The sequence below is a fragment of the Pseudophryne corroboree genome, chromosome 3 (assembly GCF_028390025.1).
Source record: "Pseudophryne corroboree isolate aPseCor3 chromosome 3, aPseCor3.hap2, whole genome shotgun sequence".
NCBI classification, from domain to species: domain Eukaryota; kingdom Metazoa; phylum Chordata; class Amphibia; order Anura; family Myobatrachidae; genus Pseudophryne; species Pseudophryne corroboree.
Genome location: NC_086446.1, coordinates 675,073,415 through 675,079,414, shown reverse-complemented (window position 1 = coordinate 675,079,414; position 6,000 = coordinate 675,073,415). Strand labels below are relative to the sequence as shown.

General features: G+C 40.0%; 1 protein-coding gene across 1 annotated transcript in view; it reads left to right on the top strand.

The window, feature by feature from the left end:
• Positions 1–4,495: 4,495 nt before the first annotated feature.
• Positions 4,496–6,000, top strand: part of KAZALD1 (Kazal type serine peptidase inhibitor domain 1) — a 195,859-nt gene continuing 194,354 nt past the window's right edge. Inside the window, exon 1 of the mRNA XM_063961902.1 lies at positions 4,496–4,710. The gene's annotated coding sequence lies outside the window, so the exon portion shown is untranslated. The remainder of the gene's footprint in view (positions 4,711–6,000) is intronic.

Here is a 6,000-nt window from a genome sequence, read left to right as displayed (position 1 = left end):
TGGAAAAATGCAGCAAGGATAGCTTCTGATTTAGGTCCACTGTCATGGAACAGATGGGATCTAGCTGTGTCACCTCTGGTGCCCGTGCTCCCCCAGTAACAGGGCCCACCCAGGTCTCATCGGCCCTGCACCGCTGTGTGAAAGGAATTGGACAGATTAGATATGTTTAGTGTAGCATTTTTGTATGCATACTCAGCTTCTGCCAAATAATACCGCTTTTAGACAGATACCGGGGCGTCCACTCGGCTTTTACCCAGCATTTGGAACAGAGATAGGATCCCGGCCCCAGTTCAGCAACCCCTTTTACACATGAAATCCCCAGGGTAACCATTAGGACCCGGGAATTTCCTGGGGCAAGCTGGCTCAACCTGCTTCCTTTCTCTGTGTGAAAGGTAAACCTGGGCGCAAAATCCCGGATCCTTGGTGCAACCTGGGAGTAAGCTACGGCATTTTTGATCTGGGTGGACCCTTTCACACAGAGAAAGGACATGGGTTGAGCTGGCTTGCCCTGGAATGTTCCAAGGTTCAAATCTTTGTGTGAATGGAGTATAATCACTGGTGTACTTATAATGGGTGCACGGTGTGTAGCGCACACAGGCCCCTGGGTCCAGGGAGGCACACACACCCTGAGCCATTATAATTATGCGCAAAAAAAATGTCCCCTGGAATGAGGTGTGGGTGCCAGATTCCCAGAGATCTGCGTTTGCGCAGTAGACTGGCACAATGCTAGAGTCTACTGCACCGTCGGAGAGGAGGGGGCCTGCACGAAGCCTGTACATGGCCCCCCCACTTCTCTTAAACCACCGCTGGGTATAATATGGCTCTAAAAGACTTTCTGTTTTACAGTTATGGAAAGAAAACTGTCTTTTACTAATAATCATTTACTTCAATTGCCTAAACAGGCACAAACTTTAATGCTGGTAAATACATGAGATCATGTTTTAGCCTCCCAGCAATTCAGTTTATGTTTCTGTAAGAAGCTCCACTTGAATGTCTGGTTAATATGCAACATCGTGAATACCTCCCAGAGAGAAGTGTATAGTGATATTTTTCTAAGATGTCTAAGCAGGACCATGTATACAGTGCCTCCCAATGTAAGCTATGTCTTATTATGCTATTTTTCTGCGGAAAACTGTAGGGGGACCTATCAACATATGGTAATGTCCCCAAGAGTGGTGTGGCCTGTTGGAGAGCTTTGATTACCACCTGAATTAGGTCCCAGGTGAAGACTTTGAGGATTGTGAGGGAGATATATTCTTAGAGGTCTTCTCATGCCGCTATAGATCTTCTAGCTTCACCTCTTATTGAGGCCAAGCAGGAGAAAATAACAGAGATGTAAGTCCCATAGCGCATTGACCTAGTGCTGATGTGGTGCACTTTACCTACAGATGCCATCACACCATTGCCGTTCCCAGAAGTCAGGCACCTCCGGACAGTACACATATCCACAGGTGATCCTGACAATACGTAAAAAAAGATAAGCCACAAAAGAGAACACATTTTTTTTTTTTTTTAAATAAAAGCTAAATGGTTTTCTCTGTGGTAACTGCCTTACTGCATGTTGAGTGTTGATAAAAGATAGATCTAGCTCATTTGACATTTTCCTACTGATACAACTCCCTGTATGTAACTAAATAAGTCCTGAGTAGGAGGAAAATATGTAACAAAAAGTATACTTTATCTCAGTATGCAATTGGATAACTTTTACTTCCAAAAGTAAAATTTTCTCCCTAAATTGTTATTTACATTCAATTAATAAAAGTTAATATTTAGTACCACCGATTTTGAATACCTGCGGCGGGATGTAATGGAATCTGAGATTGACGGAGGTGCGGGTTGCCTAGTAAGTGATTGCTCCATTAAAAAAACATCCGAGATCGCCCAGCATCCCGAACCTCTGATGATCTCGGACTCCATTACATCCCGCTGCTGGTATCATATTGTGCTAATGATTTATCTTATCATACTGTTGGTGTGTTCTAGAGTAAATAAAGCAAAGTAATGAAACATGGTATAAAATGATGATGATAATTATACTATGTAAAACTCTTTCACATCTCCCCTTCAGTCAGGAGTTTGGGAAAACCACTGGTGATATTTAAAAAGCACAAAATGGGTTTTTTTAGAACCATGCAAGAGGAAAACAGACAAGAAACATAAGTACAAACAACTACAGTACAGAATATAGAAGCATAGAAACAGAGAATTTGTTGGCATATAAAAACCACTTAGCCCATCAAGTCTGCCCCTTTTTTACCTTTTGGTAACTTCAACCCTATTTGATCCTTCTTTGTAAGGATATTCTTATGTCTATACTCAGCATGTTTCAATTTCTCTACTGTCTTAGCCTCTACCACCTCTGCTGGGAGGCTATTCCGCCTATCCAATACCCTTTCTGTAAAGTAGGTTTCCTTTGAACCTACCTTACTCCAATTTCAGCATGTGTCCTCATATTCTACTACTTTTTTTCCTTAGAATAATGTCTACCTCCTGGACTTTGTTAAAACCCTTGATATATTTTTAGGGTTTCTATCATGTGCCCCTTTTTCCCTTCTCTGCTCCAAACTATACATATTAAGATCTCTCAGTCTTTCCTGGTAAGTTTTGTGATGTAGGCCATGCACCATTTTAGTTGCCCTTCTTACAGTCTCTAATGTATACGTCTAAAGATATGTCCTCCAGAACTGAACATAGTATTCTAGATGAGGCCGTACCAATGTAGCATTATTACTCTTTCTGCTACTGATTACTCTCCCTATGCAACCAAGCATCTGACTAGCCTTCCTCATTGCTTTGATACATTGCTTACAGTACTTGCCTTTAAGTCACCTGAAATAGTGACTCCTAGATCCCTTTCCTCCTCAGTAGTTTCCATTATAGTACAATTGATTCTAAATTTAGCCTTTGGGTTTTTGAGACCCATGTGCATGATTTTGCATTTTTTGGCATTAAACTGTAGTTGTCACGCTCTTAGCCCTTCCTCTAGTCTACCTAGGTCCTCAGTCATTTGTTTCACCCCTTCTGGTGTGGGGATACAGTCAATTTGGGTGGTCTTCAGTATGCCGGCTGTCGGGATGCAGGCGCACAGTATACCGGCGCCGGGATCCCGACAGCCGGCATACCGACACTTATTCTCCCTCGTGGGGGTCCATGACCCCCCAGGAGGGAGAATAAACAGCGAGGGGCTCATTTGCGCTCGCCACACTGTCGCTATGCCGGTGGTTGGGCTCCCGGCGCCGGTATGCTGGTCGCTGGGAGCCCGACCGCCGGCATACCATACTACACCCAGTCAATTTACCTACAATCAAAATCCCGACGGTCAAAATACCGAAAACCATTGACCGATGGTAAAAATACTGACATGGTCAAAATACAGACATGGTCAAAATACAGACATTTAAAGTACAGACAAGTTAAAAAAAAACAACAATTAAATTGTCGACAGGTCAAAAAGTCAATGAGTTTTTCATGAAACCGACTTGTTCATTCTTTACCATCCCAGTGGACCTGGAGGGGGAATATAATAGTGTGCTGAACACAGCGAGGCACCGTACCCGAAGCATGGCGAGCGCAACGAGTCACGCAAGGGGACGCAGTACACTTATACGGTGTCCATGTTGACCTATGTCGACATACACACCAGAAAACAATTAAAAACCGGTGTCAACTTTTTGACCTGTCAACATTTTAAATGTTGGTATTTTGACCTTTGTCTGTATTTTGACCATTGGTCAATTGTTGTCGGTATTTTGACTGTCTGGATTTTGATTGTAGGTACAGGTTGAGTATCCCATATCCAAATATTGCGAAATACGGAATATTCTGAAATACAGAATTTTTTGAGTGAGACTGAGATAATGAAAACTTTGTTTTCTGATGGCTCAATGTACACAAACTTTGTTTAATACACAAAGTTATTAAAAATATTGGCTAAAATTACCTACAGGCTGTGTGTATAAAGTGTATATGAATCATAAATACATTCTGTGCTTAGACTTGGGTACCATCGCCATGATATCTCATTATATAGTATGCAATTATTCCAAAATACGGAAAAATCCGATATTCAAAATACTTCTGGTCCCAAGCATTTTGGATAAGGGAGACTCAACCTATATTTCATACAGATCCCCTGGTGTGTCTACCCTATTGCATACTTTTGTGTTATCTGCAAAAAGGTATACTTTCCCTTTAATGCCATTTGCAATGTCCCCAATTCACATAAATATCTTATTACAACAGGCAGTTAGCATAATTATGTAAAGAAGATGAAGGTGAGGGCCGGGGGTGATCTGAGGATCTTTGGATTGAATGCTAGCAGTGCCATAAAGAGGAAAGACCTATAACAATGCCCTATATTTGGAATGTGCAGGGACATATAGATAGATCCAAGTTTCTTCTCCATTCCTTTGTAAAAGAAGCAGAGGAAAGAAACACTAGGAGAGAGGTCTGAACAGTGGTTTGTGGATAGGGGGATGGGTCTGCAAGGAATCACATTTCAGTTTGACATCACTACTTCTCATTCAAACAGAGGACAGTATAAAGGGTATTGGAAAGGCAGCCTCGGATTGCAGAGGTTGTAACCCTTCAACACATCAGTAGTACTAGTAGAGAAAGCTACCGGCTGTTTCATGCACACTGCTTCCTACAGGCAATTCAGACCCTGACAGAGGACTGCCAGCTGTACCATCCTGGGAGACAGCGCAGCAGGTAAGGACACTCTCTGACAGAGAGACAAGCTGCTTCCTTCTGCTGCATCTAATATTTATCACTGGGCTACCTATATGCGCCATCCAATAAAGCAGGTATCTCTTATAAATTAAATTACATTCCTATAATTCATTTGTCTCCTATCTTTTGCTCTGTGAAACATACTGAATGTTCTAGATTTAAAAGCAGAACTGATATAAAAATGTGACAATAATCACTTTACGTACATAAAGAATTATTTGTCTAGATACAATACTTATTTTCCTGCTTTTGCAATGATATTTATTTGTATCTGAGACTTCAACAACACGATTAAAACATCTTTTTTTTATAAACACTTAATCATTAATAACCTTTATATAGAAGGATTTTAATTTAGTTATTCAAATCTGTCATATCAAATATTTGACATTACATAAAAGAGTTACACTGTGACAATATCATCTGGTACTAGATGTCCCTTATGAATTACAGCATAAGCTGTGATGTCTTTATACAATATATGTAGTTTAATATTTTACACTATTAGTTTGTTTTATTATTAAACATTTCAATTATATGTTCTTGAATACATGTCAAAGTAGCACAGCATAATTTCAGTGTCATTAATATCCTTCACACTGTACATGTTTTGGTGATCAGTAGAGTTGTGAATATGGATATGTTTAGTAAAAGAATGAAGATAGTGTCCCTGGAGCAGTAAAGATCTGTTCACTCTGTAATCTGCAAGAAAGTAAAGGAATTTAAACCAACTTTCCAGACCACATGATCAAATGTTACTGGAAAATCTAGAAGAAAACAAAATAATTTAAACCAATTCTCTAGACCACATGATAAAATGTTGTTAAAGAAAACTTGCTGTAGACAGACAACTGCGTTGTACGTTGAGATCCCATATATAATCCTAAGAAAGCAACACTAACCACAGCCCTATATATATATCTTTGCAACTTTTGTAGATAAGGGCAATGTAACACGAGTGCGTTTTCCATCCCAGCAGTTGGGTATGTGCCTCTATTTCATATACCTGCAGATTTAAATGAAATCCAGACTTGCCGTGTTTCCTGAGCAGACTGCCAATCATGTCACTTATTGAAAGTTTTATGTTTTGAATAAATCATTTGGACATTGTACTTTGCTCTTGGAATAGCTGTTTTCTGTCCCAAAGGTTAAGAAAAAAAAGTTCAAATTTTAACCCCAAAGTTGTATTCTTTTCATCACCTACATTTTTTTAACTTCTTTTTATTTTGTTGAGTGAAAGAGGTGCAATATGCTAAGTATTTACTGGTT